We start from the raw sequence: 18,945 nt of genomic DNA on the forward strand, positions 1-18,945 counted from the left end.
TATATCCTGGAATGAACAAGAGCAGGAGTTTCTCAGTAACAGGGAATTATGTGGCTGGTAATAGCAATTCAGTTCTGTGCCTGTAATGTCCTAACACAAACAAACTGCATCAACGTGTAGGAGAGGAAGCGAGGAGAGAAAGCAAATACAGCTACGAACACAGGATGAACTGCACCAGAAAGCTCCGCTGCCATCTACATGTATCGTCCATCAGGCAGCGTTGGGGGGTTCGAAACAGATCAGACATGCTCCCCAGCACAAAGCTGCACAAAGGGAGTGATGGATGTGCCAGAAAAATAATGCATGAAAATCCCCGGAGAAGCAGCATTTTTTTTTCTTGGACTTTCTTTGATAACCTGCACAGAGGGCATTTAAAATCAAAAAATATCTACCAGACTGTCTCTGGCAAGATATACTCCATCAGCACTACTTAATTAAATAAGTGTATTGTTCTCTTTCCCACCACGACTTGCTTTGACCTTTCTCTTTTTTTTGACTAATTCTTTTTTTAAATTCTGCCCCTCATTTTCATGAATGTTAGTGATCACAAAATATATTGAGAGTGACAGGCAGTAACCATTACTGGAGGCTGTCGCACTTGGACTGCGATGCAGACGACCATCCGGAGGCTGGTACACTAGTGCGGAGTGAGAAGGTCACTCAAATAGCCATCCCTCCGAAGAGCAACATTTCTGAAAAACAACCTCCTAAATCAACATCTAGCATCGAGAGCATTTCACAATAATTTCTATTTCTCTTCCAGCAACAGTAAGAGAACTTTCAGATCAGAGAACAAAAGTCATTAAACGGAGCATGCTGTCAAATGTGACAGTGCATGTTGGGGCTATGAAAGCAGGGGAAGAAACAGCCAGTCCCCCAGCATCACAAGTACAGGTGAGAGACACTCAGAAGAAAGACGGAGTCAGTCTGAAACGGCACAAAGAGATCTGATCACTAATCAGAGACAGAAACCCATCTGAGAGTCACAACTGTCTCTGCAGGCTCTGAAAGACAGAATTAAATTGGTTTAGTACTATATTCAAAAATGAATTTAATTAGCTGACATTAAGCAGGATAAGTTTGCGGTACCATGTTGTTCTGACAAGCTGTCTCCAGAAGGGTAAGTGGAAGGTAAAATCATATTTTTCAGGATGAGATTACAGACGTGCACTTAGAAGGTAACGGCGTGTCTGCCGAGGGCGGCTTACAGCTGGAGCTGGACACTTCGTCTCGCACTGCAAAAGGACGCTATGTGACAGATGAGCCAGGACTGCGAGTTTTAGATTCTGCGCGTTTATTCTTATGGCTGTGCAGCTTAATCTCTTTCTGATATCGCCACTTACGTGAAGAAACAGCCTCAGCGTAACCTCTGCCACGAGGTTTGCTCTGGCTTCTCCCAGTCAGTCAGACCTGTCCCCTGGCATAAGCATGCTACAGCAGGTGCAATTTATTTCTGCTTGTGTGCAAGTATGCTGGGCCTCAGTCGGACAACTCAGGTCTAATGACTGCTGCGCACCCACGGTTGTGGTACTGAGTCAGCTGGGGCACCTCACTGGGCTCCCGGGGACGCCCTGCTGTTCCTCCTCACAGTGCATCTACTGGGAGCCACCACGGAGCAAAGGTGGCGGGGAGAATGAAGCTGACAGAAGCTGTGGCCATAATGTGGGGGTAGAGAGCGACAACTCAAGAATCAAGGGTAAAACCCACAGGGAATCCAAATCAGGTGTTTCCCTGAGGAAGACTTGGAAGAAATGGAATAACAAATTCCAGAAGCCGCATGCCTGTGAAACTGAACCAGCATCCCCTTTGCGTGCCTCCTTCTATTTAATGACAAACTGAGTTCTGATGAAAAGCGTCTCACTGTCAGAGCTAGAAACCCTGATGGAAATCCAGCAGACTTGCAAAGCAGGCCCATGCACCCCAGGCCGTGACCATGGCAGCTACTGCTCACATCACTCAGGTTGATGCCTCAGCTCTGATACCAGGACCAAGACAAACTCACCAGGAAAGACAGAGAAGCTTTGGCCATCCCGTTAGGAGTGATCATTAGGGATTTGCTGCTCCATCACATGCTGCAACTGTACAGCAATATAAGCTGTTCAGGCTGGGAGTGCCCTTCCTCCTCCCCCAGCCCCTCTCACCAGACCCGCATTCAGGCTGCGTGACCTTGAGTAGCCATTTGTAGGTTTTTAGGAGCAAGCATCACACACCACATGTCCTTCTTCAGCACCACATGAATCACTCTGCTTTAGTGGCTTCTTACACTGATAAACCCCCCTGTCGTCTCCTCAGCCACATCTGGACCAACAAATTAAATGTGCCCTTTCCCATACCCTGTCTCTGCGACATCTGCCAGCAGAGGCAAAGCCACCGAGAACAGCAGCTAACAGTTAGGGATGAAGACTGGCAGGGGTCAGAGACCCCTGTTTTACTAGCCATTGGATGGGTGACCTTGAATCTCTCATTTTATGTTTTCTCGTATTTAAAGAGAATTACCACGTTGCTTTTCAGCTATACTGATAACCACAGATACAAGGTATTACCTGCTACTTATATACACCACCCATTACTATACATAACTAAACAACTGCCTTCAACTAAACAAACCTAGCTACAGGCACAGAACATATGATTTTGTAGTATTAATTCTTAATTATTTCACTCCCTTCCAGGAAACGCAAGTCCACAGCTGAGCACGAATAAAGACACAAGATCTTTACGATAAGAAAAGCAAAACAATGGCCTGACATGACCTAAGTAAAGCACAGGATACTACCTCCCCAGGGCAGAAATCTCCCTACTCCAAAACTTCCGTCCAAGTGCTCTGAATATGTCACCAGACAAAGAAACAAGAAATTCACTTTTGCAAGACAACAACATTTTTTACAACAGCAGTATCTGACATTACTCCATAAATCTTCCAACAATCAATGTGCTTTATGTCAGAAGGGACCTTTAAACTTCAGATTAAAACAAATTTGGGTCTCAATCGCAACACAAAGGTTCGTGTAATAAACTTTAAATATGTCAAAAGCTTCACTGGAAAAAGGTCTGCTGAAGGTTTGAATGTTTAACACGGGGCCCGAGGCTCACCCCATGTCACAAGGCTGACCCACGTGCTGCTGAGCACCACGCGGTGCTGGAGCACTACCAACTGACAGCGCTGGAGCTCCCAGCGTCCCCGGGTGTCAGATCTGACATCGGAGGGCATGTCACCAGCCGTCTGTCTGCGATTCCTGTGATAACCTTTCTGTCCCCTCTTCATCCTTAACAGATACTTAGGTTGTAAATTGGGCGTTGCTGAAGACGCGAAGTCAGGGAAGCCTACTTGTTCGCAGAAGCCTTTACACAATACCACGGGAAAAATTGTCATCATAATAATAAATCACTTATATCTCACAATTCCAACATTTTACCATTATCACAGAACTTCCCATCCAGAAAGTATTCTCAAAGGAACTAATTGTGTCTTCCCTCTCGAATCTCTTTTATAGCCTTGTTTCTGGCCGCAGCAGCACTGGTACGAGCTGGCTTTCACATCAAGGACCAGACCTTCACCTCCTTCTCTACAGTGGCGCAAACACAGTTGGAAACTGCATCAAAAAGACAGATATTTATAGGAAACCGGGGTTCATGATTTCTGCTGCATACTGAAAAATCGGAGGTGTTTTCTAGAGCATCTGGTGGCTGCAGAACTGAAAGAGCAGAAAATCAGGGGAGTGGGAAGGCTGACAAATATGAAACACGTACCATTGCCGCACAGCTATGCCCTGCTGACCTTCTGTCCCACTGTTCTTTCATCTTTGACCTGAATTTGGATGTCAATGCCACTAAGCCAAGAAGCCTAAAGGCACCGACTGTGCTACACCCCTGCCAGGGCTGTTTCTGAAGTCCAGCTTCCCCACCCCGCACGCAGCCCCTTCATAACCACAGCAGGTCAGTGCCCAGGCCCCCACCTCCCCCCGGGTCCCTGCAAGTGGGGCACTGCCCAAAAATATCCCCTGAATCTGACATTATTGCAGCACAGCCACAAAAATCTGCTACTGCAGACGTCAGTTTGTTTCCTACAAACATCCTATACCCGGTGCTTATCACACTTTTAATGACATGCATACTTCTAAAGTTTAAAGCCTTTACATTCAAGGGACAAGTCAATACACAACACATACAGCTTATTTTATACAAATGCATTTCACCCAGAAAGAACTGTGAAAACGCTGACTGCTTTACAGTTCTCTAGCCACAGATATTCAGGACTGAAATTCAGTGGCAGAAAGGTCCATCACACCTCCAGGCTTCTTTGAAAGCATCGGGTAAACATTTTAGACAATATGCTACAGGACCATGACTGCATTAATTATATCTTGCATTTAGAGGTCCGCCACATCTTTTTCATCTTCTATTTCCACCAGTGTTTTATTCCTATACCTTCCACCCGTATCCCAGCAGCGTCACAACAGAGGTCTTACCAAATGCTTGTCTAAAAATGGATACTTCTGTTTAATGTCCTGATAAACAGGGGGAAACAGCGCTGCCCTTTGACGCAACCATTTAAATTCAGGAGGTGGCCATTCACTAGCTGATGTCTGAAATCTGCCATTCACTCTGTGGGATCATCCCTGGCCCAAATCATGTCCTCAAAATTTTTCTCAGTGGCCAGAAACCTTCCACATTGACTTTCTTCTGTGTGATTCACCTCCACCACCCAACCCCTGAAAGAGACCTCAGTAAGACTGGGCACCTGCAAACCAACATTGATGGGGATCGTCCTGGGCCATAAGCTGACCTGATGAGGACCAGCTCCTGCCAAATGCTCCCGCACCAGGGAGCTTCAGTTCTCAAGATGATGATGGCTTTGAGACAAATCGCTCAAGTTAGTCTTTGGAAATACTAAACTAGCAAAAAGAGACTGGGATAAGAGTCTAGGTTTTAGGTAATGGAAATACAAATCCAGGCAAAATCAGCTGGTTAGCAGGTACTTAACCATATGTGTTTTGTGTTCTTCATACTGGGGAAGAACCGAACACATCTGGTCACAGGCTAACATAAGGGCTGCTCTATTATCGAGCACAAATCTTGGCAGGGAGCTGACAAGTAATACGGGCATTGACACTGAACTTTTCGTGAACATGAGATGGATAGCTTGTGATCCATATCCTCTTCACAGTCAGTAAAGGAAAAGGCTGTAGAGCTCTCATCTCGTGAACATCTCCCATGCAGAATGCAGTGCAGCATTTGAAAAACCATAAAGCCCCCAGAAAGAAGTTACTGCTTCACAAATGGCGGGAGAAAAGCCACAAAGCTGTAACAAATATAAATATATACATATATACAGAAATACCTGAGTACTCATTACAGTTGCAAAGAAAGCCCTGCAATCTGAAATGATACAATATCACCTCTCTAGTTCTACAACAACTCGCTGTTACAGATGTAACAGCAAATTAAAATTAGATAGATGAATTCAATTGCTGCCCTGTGCAAAAGCAGGGTATCTGTCATGAAATGCGTGAAGTGTGTGTTACTGCCACTGCAACACAGAAAGCTGGGGTCAGCCGCAGGTTAATTATAATCAGCAGCACTGGAATCATAAACTTAACTTTGCTGTAAAAATTAATAAGCAATATAAAATTGTTCTACTCTTATGCATTATATATTTGTGTGTCAATTTGTATTAAAATATTTATAGACATTGACAAGACTTCAAAAATATTATCAGTGTAATGAAAAATATGAAGAAACAACTTTTAAAGTGATTTATTACTATTTTCACACTTTATATGAAGAAAACAAACCCACAATGTTATTACATCAATTTACCTATTTTATGCTATCAAAACGTCTTATTTCAAAAGCAGTCAAATATTTCCACAACCAGTTTCTAGCATCCTGTTTCCACTTGTGCTCTTTAGGCAACTAGGAGTTTCATCTGTTGGTGGGAGGAAAAATTTTGGGTGGCTAGAAGTCAGTGCAACTAAAAGAAATGGCTCGTAGTTGAAAGACAGATGACAGCAGTATGGAGCGAATAACCAGAATATTTTAGAAGTCTAAAATTTTTCTTCCTATTGATATAACATGGACAACAGATGGGTTTTTAAATGCAGCTCTTGGTACAACTTTGCATGTGAGAAGGAAAATAATTTGGAATTCGCGGGAACGGGAGCAGATTGTTCCGTGGCTCCAGTTGGTGTCATTCTACAGCCTTAAACTCTGCTGCAAAATACTGTAAGCAGAACAGCAGGAGTCCCAAAATTCCCCACCCTGGCTTGAGTTCAATAAGCCATTTCTATTCACAAAGTGCATAAGCATATACTTAACTTCGAGAGCATGTGTAGGACCCAGGGATTTCACTACAACTTAGGAGTCTGCTCGGAATTCAAGTTTCACTGAGGGGTTTCGCTAAGCAAGCACGAGATGTATCTGGCAGATATTTGGCCCAACACAGGCTTCTCTTTTCTCTGGGTCTGTATGCAGTGTTTTCCACCCGTCACAGGATTTTCTTCACCTGCTAAGCAGCGTGCTCAGCAAACTCGCAAAGAAAGAAGGGTGTAGCTGCACGCAGGAGGCATCCCGGCAACACAAGCTGCTGCCAGACAGGAGACACGATAAGCAGAAAGGACTGCCATCAGGCAGGACACCCTCCCAAATACACCACACTGGCAAAACAGTGGAAAGCAAGGCAAGCAGTACCAAGAGCCCAAGTTTAATTACTTACATTACTCAGATCAGTGCAGCCCTCCCTGCTGCCTGCAGGCCCCCGGGCATCGCCCACTCGCAGCAGCTGGGGCAGGACAGGGCCAGGCTGCGAGGCCTGAGCGCGCACCGGCGGCGATTCACGGCTTCTTGGGAACGCCTGTCAGCGAGAAGTGTGTGCTGCTGGTGGATGAACTTAGAGAGGTGAGCTTTCAAGCACTCCTCACCACAGCCATCTCTGACGCTCATACTGGTATTTATAGAGCTCGGTCGCAACATCCTATGTCAGGACAGAAGCTGCAGTAACTACACTGTCCCCCGGCACAGAGGGGACAGGTCAAGGCACAGGATCGCGGGGTGGCCGAGGCTGGAAGGGACCTCTGAGGTCTCCTGGTCCAGCCCCCTGCGTTTCAATGGTTGCCCACGACCATGCCATCGTCTGGGGTGGATCAGCATGGCTTTCGGGTTGCCCATGAGCCACACCTACGCAGATGTGGCGCAGTCTTCAGGAGAGGCCTGGGAGAGTCCCCGGGGGCTCCCTCCTTCAGGATGCATTTTCTGGGGTTCCCAACAGCTACCTTACACCACGCTTTGCTCAGGTCAGCCACCCTCTGAATTGCCTACGTACTTCAAAATGTGTATTTCACAAAATGGAAAAAAGCCAGGGTGAAACTGGCACATTCTGCACTGCCCACGTTCATCCTTTGAACAGCAGAAACATCTTTGCCCTCCACTCTTCAAAGCTGCTGTTCACTCACCACAATACAATGTCTTACATTACAAATTCCCACCTCAAATTTTACCAGTTTGTTTGGGAGAAAAACGTACCCTACCTTAGCCCAGCCATTTTCAGCCAAGAAAAGGAGACAGAACTAGACTCCGAAGCAGCACATAGCCCCACTTCTGTGATGACTTGTATGGTCTTTAATAGCGGTCTGCTTATAGTAAATCATGCGATTATGTATATCGTATATAGCTCAGAGAATGGTCACTTAAAAATGGCCAAAAAAAAATCCTACAATCAGTTTTAGCACAAAACTACTGACTTTCTATGGGTCAATAGCAGAATGCAGCATCTGCCTACATGACATCCCTGTAAGGTAAAGAAGTGGAACTGACATAAAGAGAATATTGCACCACAAAGGTGTTTTTGTGCATAACTCATACTTGTGGATTTAATTCACAGGAAAACATTGTAAGGTGGTGTGGATCTTACCCCAAACTCGTAAGCTGTGTAGCAGAATCAGGAATTGAACCTGTGGGTATTAAGTCCCTCCTTACCAGCTACTCACTAGACCATATTTCCTTAGGTAGAGCATTACAGTAAGTGTGTCACATGAGCAGTACACTGTTGAGCTTCTGTGATCACACATGACAAATAGTAAAAGTTGCCACAATAAACTAAAAGGCATATTCTATGCATATGACACTGCCACTTCTAGTGTCAACACAGAGCATTCGGATTCCAAGTGCAAACACAAGAATTAAAAGTAGTTTTACGGGTGAAACAAAACATGCGTCTAAGCAGGGAGTGTTATTCTAGTTTTCAGAAAATCCTTTCAAAATGATCATAAAAAATTGTCACTGCCATTTCAAATCTACAAGAATTACACATCAGCAGAAATGAAAAATTTCCTTCCTCACTACTGCAGCCAGGTACCTTGCTGCAGTACGCTAGCAAAACCGACTTGCTGCAGAATGAATTGAATTGGCACAACCACAACAGAAAGGATTTTAGTCTACAAGTGCTGCACTGGGGAAAGCAACTGCTCAAGCAAGCATGCTCCATGCAGAGAAACCAAGCCTTTCATGCTGCACTTAGAAAAACAAATTCCATTCACAAAGCAAAGTCTAGCTACAAACATCTCCAAAGTTTGGAAAGTTCAAAGCCGGGGTCAGCTGAGGTAAAGAGAGAGAACATGCGCATCTCTGGGTGGTGACACAAGCTCTCTGAAATACAGAAGCGGTGCTTTGGAAGCATTGGTGCTTCCAAAGAAATGTGTGCCTTGGCAACAGCGGTTCAGCACTTTGGTAAGACTGATGGTGCATCTGCCCCACCCCTGTGGCCAGTCTTGTCTGTGACTGCACAAAAGGGTTTGCCCCTCATTCCCCAAAGCAGCAGAAGCATCATAAGTTGTGACCTGTCTGTCCGACTGCAGGTGCACCTTTGCACGGGGCAAGCTGCAGGGCTGCAGGACTGCAGCAAGAACAGCTACAGGAACCAGACAAACACTCTCCAGTGACACCCATACCAAAACCCATTGCTGCGACAAGAAGCCCGCCCCATGTACCGCTCAGGTGATGTTCACTAGTTCACAACCTTCACTAGTACCAGACACTGATTTAACACATGCACGAGTTTCGGGGAGGTAAAATGTTTGTGTCTCAGCAACACAACTGGAAAAAGCAAGTCCACTGTTTGGCCCCTCAGATCATACCAAGGCCTATAAACTACACAGAGGTAAGTGAAAGTAAGCCTGCGATAATGAGATTTTATTACATCTCTCCTATCTTAATCTGCTCAGACTAAAACTTCATTTTTAATTTGACAGCCTAACTGTACAACAATATTTTTTTCATAAAAAAAATTCTTCAATCTGCTAAGAGAATTCTTCTTGCAGATGGACTGGTAATGACATACAAATAGAGCATTAAATATGAAAAAAATTACACAATGTATTTTTCTCCAATACATATTTAATCTTATTTTGCACATAGCCACTTTCATGCTGAGCATCTCAAGTACTGAGTAATTAGTGTAAATTACTTTTCACTTTTTTTTTTCTTCTAAACTCACAAAAATAGTGAAACTGAGTTGGTAATTATTTCAAGTTTTGCTGCAATATGGGAACAACTTGCTAATCTGGGGATACTTGAGAGTTTGAACCGATGAGATAAGACTGGCTTTTAAGAGAGGCAAGGAAAATGAGACAATTGCGTACAACAACTCACAGGGCAAGACATCTCTCTCTCTGCAGAGCGTTGTGACCTGGGCTATTAACCTCTGACAATCTCTTCAAGGACCCCAGAATGCAAGAGTTTGTTCCTCAGTGAGCCGCTCTCTGTGCGTGCACGCACACACACACACCACCACCACCACCCTCATAGGCAGCAGCGTCACTCACGGCATTTTCGTTCACCCATCAGCCACCTACTTGCCCTGCTTTGCTCACTCAGGTTGCACTGATCTCAACAGAAAATCCACCAGAAATCAAGGGCAGCCTCTTTTCCGCTGCCCACACCTCCCACTGCAGCCGGAGAGCAGCCTTTACTTCTCATCCAAAAGGGCAGGGGAAATTTACGCAAAGGACACTTAAACCCTCCTAATTAACCACCTCATAAAATCGTGACCTCCCTAGTACTGACAACGTGCAAAAGAATGCCAACAATTTCATTTGATGCCCCTACATAATATTCATCTGCATTACGAAAATCACACAGTTGCAGAAAGGACATCACTATTAGTCAATCAAAAAATATCACGGAGTCAAAAGGAAAGAGTATTGGAGCCAAAACAACTGAAGAACATTTGGTGAACTCCGTATTTGTTTATAATCACGCAAATTCAGGACAGGGTCATTCTCCACCCGTCAGATGCTGATGCCCTTACGAGGCACTACTTCTACACTTGGCTCTGTGCTTCTCCCCCTGTAACGGTAATGCATGACTATACAAAACTAAGTCAATTCAGTATGATAAATTAAAATTCTTCTGAAGGCTGAATTTTCTTTCAAGTTTTCACAGCAAGTGCCTTCTGAAGGATGTTGCACTGACAGTCCAAGAGAAATCCTGCATTTGTTTGGAAAATAAGGACATAATGAGAGCAACACGGTCCGCTTCCTTAAAATGCCCTTTCGACATGCTTGGCCGTGACCTGAGTGGCCTTCTGTGTGAGAAAATACATGTTTTCATCCATACTTGTTCGTTTCCTGTTCTCCAGGTTCAGACTACCAGCAATGGCAATAGTTATAACGGTGCTAGTTATAAAAGCAGCTTGTAGATGTAGCTACTTCTCCTTATTACATCTCAGCTGCTGTCTGTATTAATGCATAATCAACCATAGTATACATAAGCACACAGCGTATGAATAAAGACCATAATTATCAGCACTTATTTTTGCATATTTGTTACTAATAACAGTAAAATCTCAAAATACAGCAGTTTATGGCCCTACCCCACAGTTTACAGCTATTTCATCGACAGATAGAAAGGAAAGAAAAATACAGAATTACTTGGTCAACATGAGAGGGAGCAGGACGGTTTGAAAAGGAATTCAAGAGCACTAAATCATTCTTTTCCCAAACTGTCATCATTCCCATTCCCTTCCTAAAGAGCTATTACTCTCATTCCTTTATTTCCTATTGTTATTATTATTTAATATTTGTATCCAGGCCACCAAAGCAAAAGGTTATCCCAGGCTTAACATCTCAGTATGGCTTTGAAGATGAGAACTGAGTATCAGCAGAGAAAATTATCATGGAAAAATTGTCAAAGACATGACTTAAAATCAATTTCTTTGATTCTAATGCACTCACATAACCACTTGCTTCTCCTTTTCCATAAACTAGCTGTAAAATCTCTTGAGACAGAGGACTACTGTAGTGTATACATACCTAATGACCCTACAGGGGCATATTTAAAAGAAGAAAGGAGATTTATGTAACAATTTATGGGGGCAATCACAGCTCATCAAGTTATTTTCTTTCACACATGAAATCGGTCCCATTTAAGAGGCTTTTCACATGTATAATTCTACAGTGCTTTTCCAGAGGAAAAACAACGGGGAGGGGGGCGGAATTTGGCAGGCACGGATACAAAACCCTCCAAGGACTGCACATGGCTGAGCAAATTCACTCTCCTGTCTGTTAAACATTCCCATCTCAAAACTTTGTTTCAAGACATGCTCTCATAATGAATAGCTGGAACTTGCCTGTACGGCTGAGAGTACCAACACACAGTATTTAATTTCAAAACCCAGTCATATCCTATTCTGCAAAAGGCTGAATGCCATTATTTCTTTGCACATCTTGATTTTCCCTGCCTGCAAGCATCTTGCCATGCATGATTCATGTTACATAACTCCAGCTTGTTAAAAACAACGGTTATTTCGCTAGGTAGTGCAATAGATTAATGAGGTAAATTCAGAACTTGCTTATTACAGAGCCCAGATGAACGCTGCTCCTCAAACAAAATGCCTCTGCAGCATTAAGCAAATAAATAAGCAACTGCACCAGAATCAGCTACATTCAAAGTTAATTCAATCTTGCAAATTCAGGACACTGTATTCTAGACTATTCAGCGCCTGTTCTCCCACCACAATATGCAAACTCACCGGTGCGTATGCACCTTATTTTTAAAAGAGTGACACACATACACAGAAACAGACACACACACACCATGCGCCCCAGTCATTAGAGAATAACAGCTGAATATTGAACCAATTAATTTCCCTTGCAAGAGCTCCGCAACGCTTTAATGTTTTGGCTGGCTTTGATGGGACAAAATCCTCTGCCCTCAGCTAGCTGCAAAATGCTGGTGTTTCTCAACAACCATTCTTACTCATATCCCTGGTTTGGTTACAAAGTATGAAAGCTGCAGCTGGAGAGGGTTAAACAGGCTTCCTGTCGCTGCTGTGCAAGAAGCAAGCCTCCGCGCTCCACCACGGCAAAGAAATCTCTTCAGGCCCCTCGTGCCCAGCATTACTCAGCACTATTTGGGCCGTATTCCAGGATCCCTGCATGCCCACCTGACAGCGTGTCCTCTATATTATGCAAGTGATGTAGTCTCCCCACGGCAAATTATCACCTGACCATCCCGGTCTTTTCAGCTGAGGTGCATCCAGTGACGTGCCCTGTGAAGCAAGCCATTGCAACGTGACTGGATTCTCTTCTCAGCCCCTTCTCCGGGGGAAAAAAAATAAACCAACCAAGTACCCCACGCCTCGCATCGGGGCGAAGGCGCGCTGACGGCGAGCCGGCTGGCGGCCCCGGCGAGGGGGAGCAGCGGCAGCAGCAGCCAGGGCACCGCGAGCACGGCTCGCTGCAGAGAGCGGACCTGAAAGTAGGTCTCAGCCCGCTGCGCCGCAGGGGAAGGGAGGGAGAGAAGGCAGCGCTTTCTCAGAGCAGGAAGACGGGGAGGCCATGAGCGTTTCCTGTTGTGCAGCTGAAACAAGCAAAGACGTCATTACATTTACACTCCCTCAGGGTGTCAGCAGATTGAGGGCCAAAGTTCAGTCATTTCCAGCGCACGGCGTGGAGGGAGGTTTTGGGGGAGAAACCAGCAGCGGCTTTATTGCTAACAGCGTTCTCTGCACTTGCATAGCAAAACAGTTGAGCAGCGTGTTACCAGGCTCAGCTGCAAAGTATCGTATGTGACCAGAAACAATATTTGCTCAGGAGCCGTGCTGCTCTGGTCTTCCTTGTTCAGCTTGTGTAAGGAATATTACTACAACATAGGGATGCACTCAGCTCTCGCTACAGCCCATACTCCTGCAGGCATCTGGAGATGAAGCCTTACATATTTTGGGATCCCGTGGAGTAAAACATGTTTTGTGTATGCATTTGGGGCAAAACTGGAGTGTAAAACTACAGGATTCACTTGTTGGAGATGGCTGACAACCCAGCAAAGTGAATACAGATGCTTCTTTTCGATTTCCCTCCCGCCTTTCTGAAGCAAGTAAGGGCCTGACGTAAGGAAAGAGGTGGAGGCGCAGGGGTTGTGCTGTGGCATGTGGTTGCTGAGCATTCGGGAACTGCTTCTCTCGCAGGCTGACCATCTGACCCTAAGTAAATCATTAGTACCCTTATCGAGCAAGTGTAGGGAGCGCCTGGCTCACAGTCCGACTTACAGTTACTGCCCTAAAGCCAAACACTGGAAAGACTTGTTGATGGAAAGCATCACTAATGACCCAAACGAGGGCACGTGGGAGGTCACAGGATGTCTGCTGGACAGCCACTCAAAAACCACCTCGGGGAAGCGCTGTGGTTACCACTGGTCCTCCCTTCGGCAGGGCAATGGACACACCAGCAGTACACTCTCACTCGTAGCACATGCTACACAGTGATAAAAACAGTTATTCCCCAATGAGCACATCCCAGCAACATCCGCTGGGGGCTAGGACGCCAGACTTTCCCTCTAGACCCTGAGGCAGACTAAGCAGCAATGCTCTGGTTGATATAAGCTGATATTTAAACAGTAGCCCTTAATTCAAAGTATTTTGATGATAACAGTTAAGAGGAGTTTGGAAAGCACTTGTCCCAACCTTCACCTCATGCTGCCATCACTAGCTGAAAAGGATTTTTTTTTCTGTCTTTCTGGAATAACCACCCTGTGGTCACATCAGGAACTGAAGCCAACCTTTCAGCCCTGGTAAAACCGAGCATTAGAGCTGAAACTACGGAACCACACGTCTGTATCTCACAGTTATAATAAATCACATCTTTTGTTGGACATATGCAATGCCATTGGCTTACCCAAACTGCTCATTTTACTAAAAGAAGGTCAAAAGCAACAATTTTGCCATTAAACTTTTTAACTAAACATTTTGGAAATGCTTTTAAAAACATATCCTTCTACAAGGATATGAGCTGGTTTATTTTCTACCCTTTTTTTTCAGAGTTAAGTCGTTCAAAGACCACTTATCTTAAAGATTCATTGCCCAGATGGCATGAATAAACCTCTACCGCTTCTTGTTCTGACATTAACTTGAAGACTTAATCCTGAAAGTCGTCAATGTAGCACTAACCATCAGGACTCTTTTCAATACAAAAGAATGCAGAGAAATGAGTCTTTGGTATTGGCGATCATTTCGAGTACATAATACACGATCTGAGGGAGCAGAGCTGATTTTAATTTTGCATCAAACAAACAAAAAAAGCATTAACTTTAGCAAAGATAATCTGGAGTAGTTCAATCAAAGTAAAGAGATCAGAATTTGGCCCATAAGTTGTGGGTGCTAGATCTGAACCTGACCCATATCATACCCAGTCCTGGGCAAGAGATTAACGGGTGTGCAAAGCCATGTTCCCCTGAAAGGAGGGAAAAGGGGACAAAACCTTCCAAGTACTGTGAGGACGTTTCCACTGTGCACAGCATCCTAAAAAGCACACAAGAGGGTCATTAGATTTTCCGATATCTGCTCGTAAATTACTATACTCACTCACAATAAGCTTGATCAAGTAGTTTTAGCCCCATATCTGAGAATGAAAGAAATGCACACACAATTGGTACTTTTGACTGCACCGAGACAATCACACATGGCACAACAGCAGAGGGCCACTAGGCTGCGCAGCCATCCGGCACAGACACACACTATCGCAATAGGTATGTTTCATATGTATATGAGCATCTACTGCCATACGCTGTCTGCTGAAGAACAGAGAATACAGTAAGGAAGAGCAGCGCTTTGAGATACTCATCCCCATCCTGAAAGCTGATCTTCAAGTAATTACATCTTACTGCTCCGTTAGTTGAGGAACAGTATTAAACCATCTTTACCAAGGTTTGCCAGGAGAAAATGCTATCTGATCTTTGCAATATACTCTATCCAAATTTGTGTATTTGTATCCAAATATGACCATGGCATTTTAAGAGAGCTGTATCTATTGTTGGTTTTTGTTCATTTGAACTCCGAAACTTGAGGCAACTGGACAGATGCAAAGCATGAACTGGTGTCACTGCTAAGTGCCCTTAGCACGCTGATGAAAACATTCGCTTTTCCACTCCAAAATAGAAACTGGTTGCGGTAAGTGCAAATACGTATGGAAAAGACTCTTAGAGTTGGCTACCTACAAAGTATTTAACACCTTTACAGATTCCCACAAACTTGATTATACTTTTACCCTTTACAACCCATCTGTGTAATGCTTAGAACAAAGCCACTATATTGTATCACTAGGGAATTTAAACTACTTACAAGGGTTTTATAATGCTTTCACTTCCATTTAAAAGAATGTTTGAGAGGTGCAAATGGAAAAGCCATTATCTTAAGATTTTTTGTTGAACTGTCTCATCATTAAGGGAATTCTCTCAAGCAATCCTATAAATAGATTACTCCAATGTCCTGTGATGCTTTTATGAGGAAAACAAGGCAAGTAAAGATGACAGGGTCCAAACTGTCCAACACCTGACAGCAGGGAACCGTTTACCTTCAAAACATGTGTGGCAGAGAACAGAAGCGGGGGGCTTCTTTTTCACCGTGCTTGCTACCCGACCTAAATGTGGCACCACGAGGGACTCCCCCCCTGTGGAAGGACATGACCCAGCCAGGAGTAAAGCCAAGCCCACCAGGAATTGCTCAAGTCTTCCCTGGTGTCTCCTCCCACATACCTCAGCAGCTTTCCACACAGGAGGATGCATGGCCTCACGTTCAGAAGCTACTGGAAAAACGACGCGTTGCAAAGGGAAAAATACTGCAGTGAGCATATAGTAAGGCTTGGGTACAGGATGAAAACATGACCCTTGCCTTACAAATGGGACGGTCCCATACATTTAAGGTGTGTGTGAGTGTCCATAGACATGTAAGTGTGTAAATGTGCGCGTGTTGTGTGTACACACGTGCAGATACATACACTCGTGTATACATACATATATGCATTCACACATGCATACAACTGAATATATGAAAGTGATTTGGCTGAATGGAACTAAACCCCTATGACTGGAACTATCTTTTTCAAGTATCAGCTTACAGAGATTTACTGGGCAGAACAAATTATGTCCTGGGAGCTCGGGGGGAAAGGCAAGCACTCATTTTGGGACTTACTCAAATATTTATATTTTATTTCAAATGCCTAATCATGACAAAGCAGATCTGAAACCCATGTTTGAGAACACGCAGTTTTCAACAATAGGTAACCTAATTTCAAGAAACCAAAAGCAATTGCAAAAATATTTATTGAAATTGCTTTCATGGAAACAATGAGAAAACACTATAAAAATGTTAAAAATATTAAATCAACTTGACTGCTGCTGTATCTCATGAATTCAACAAGATCCTAGGCAACAATAATATTTAGAATAAATATTTTTCTTATGGGAATAGCATTTTCCCCTCAAATTGACCAGATGATATCAATTAATAAAACAACAACAACACAAAGATTAGATACAGAAAGTCCATCTTCTGACTTAAAATTGAAACTGTACTCCAGTAAGTACAATGCTTGGTTAAGACATTTACTTTTGCTTTCAAAGATCTTCTTTCATGCGTTATTTTCCCTTAAAGTATTTTGAGCTAATTTCAAATTGATAGAAATGCGTTAACACTTCAGAAAGCAGGCGCTGCTCTGCAAAATACTGCGCACACACACAGAGACGTAAAAATCAATATAACAAATATAAATCGGACAGCGATTCCAAATTCTGCAATTACGCTATAAGACCCCCTTGAAAATAAAGGGGGGGGGAGGGAGCGGGAGACAGTGAAATTAATAAATAAAAATGAGTGATACAAAAATACAGTAACTTTCTACGCAATACACCATCTGTTCCGCAAGAAAACCATGCTGCAGCAAGCCACAGGGGCTACAGCTATGAAAAGCCCTTGTAGAGGAGCCAAACGCTGCAATGAGCAGTTTGAGAAGCTGTGGAAAACCATCCCACCCGGCGCGGTATGGAGGCAGCATGCACAGCTCTCGCTGGGAAGTCGTCGTCCCATCCCGCGGGCTGAGGGCACCCAGCTGCCCCCATGTCCCCAGAGCCCAGGGCCGGTGGCACCAAGGAGCGGGCACTCGGTACTTCAGGTGGTGGGGCTTCGCTGCCTCTCTTCCACAGGAAGGTTGGGTTTGTCTCCAGAGCTACAGGCATAGCACGCTGGATTTCCCTAACTCCTCCGCAGACCACACCTCTGCTGATGCTGCTTCCTGCTCTTTTACTACCAAGTCTGGTGTCTTGACAGAGATGTAGTTTATGGAACATGGGAGCAGGCACCCTCATATGCCTGCTGCCCCTAAGGTTCGTTAAAAATAAGAGCTGCTATTGCACACCAGATGCTTGCATGCCGTGGTGTGCCTTACAGCAAGCCATGTATGAGTCTTCCAGCCACTCGGGCAAAGCAGCAGTCAGGGGAGACCTAGATCAAAGCAACAGAAAGGGGTGCTCTGTTATGGTTAGGAGGGCCAATTAAGGTGTGCGTCCCTTGCCTTCCAGCTGGCAAAGTCTCAGGTACTTGGGATTAGGTAGTAAGAATTTACTTCTGCCTCCTATTATTATTCATCAGGGGTGTGCTAAAAACATCCCCTGCCTTTCCAGCCATTGGCTGCAGCAGCACACCAACTACAGGCTGCAGGGCAAGGTTGGATTTCCTCAAACCATGCTTTCGCTCCCCATCACCATGCCCGGAACAAACGATGGAATCGCAGAACCCTGGGCAATTAGGAGACCAAACCTGGACTGGAGAGAACTCAAGAGCCAACACATTATCATAGCTCTCATTAATAAAATAATAAACTGTGCAATTACAGTGGGTTGTGCACATACCTCAGGGTATGCAGTAAGGCACAAATTTAGAAATGGAATGTTTCCAACAACCAACAACGACTTAAACAGGCAAGGATCCTTATCAAACAATTAGGTTACTCAAGAACTACTCCAATAGCTGGCCCCTTTTGCCCAAGGTAACACATTTTAAAATCATGTCATAAACCTTGGTTGATCTAGGTTTTTTCCCCCCATTTATTATTTTCTTTGTAGCACATAAAAAAAGAAAACAGTCCACCTCCCTCTAATCAACCAACACATACAAGATTCCTTTAAAATTAGATTTAAAAATGTGAAAGCGCAAAGAGAAACCCAGTGATCAGTGATAACCAAACACAGCTGGTGCCACTGGGTTTCAGGTGAAGCACAAACTACACAGTACACATAGGTTACACTACAATGCAACAACATACTAGAACCTTGCAATCCTATCGTAAACAATGATTTCTTATGCCTTTATTTAACGCTGGACAGTACAAGAAGCAAAACAAAAACAACTTGGCAATAATGCCAAACTAGAAGGTATGAGACCTCATTAAAAAAAAATACCAAAATGACAGCATACACAAACTGAAACGAAACACAAGTTTCTCACATCATCTTCACAAGCAGTTCCAGAAACAGGTTATCAGATGTAATTGGTGAAACAAGCATAGAGAATAGGTAAGGTACAGTCCAGTATCCAAGCTCACTAACTGTTGGAGCTACGGTGCCTTCAGGAACCCAGTGAGTTTCTTTGTCAGACGAGTTAAAAAATAAAATAAAGCTGAAACA

The 18,945-nt window shown here is 44.1% G+C and overlaps 1 protein-coding gene across 1 annotated transcript in view; it reads right to left on the bottom strand.

The window, feature by feature from the left end:
• The window catches only part of HIVEP2 (HIVEP zinc finger 2), a 124,101-nt gene extending 105,766 nt beyond the window's left edge, over positions 1 to 18,335 (bottom strand). Inside the window, 1 exon segment of the mRNA XM_040554285.1 lies at positions 12,440 to 18,335. The gene's annotated coding sequence lies outside the window, so the exon portion shown is untranslated.
• Between the last annotated feature and the right edge of the window lie 610 nt (positions 18,336 to 18,945).

The sequence above is a fragment of the Cygnus olor genome, chromosome 3 (assembly GCF_009769625.2).
Source record: "Cygnus olor isolate bCygOlo1 chromosome 3, bCygOlo1.pri.v2, whole genome shotgun sequence".
Classification (NCBI taxonomy): Eukaryota; Metazoa; Chordata; class Aves; order Anseriformes; family Anatidae; genus Cygnus; species Cygnus olor.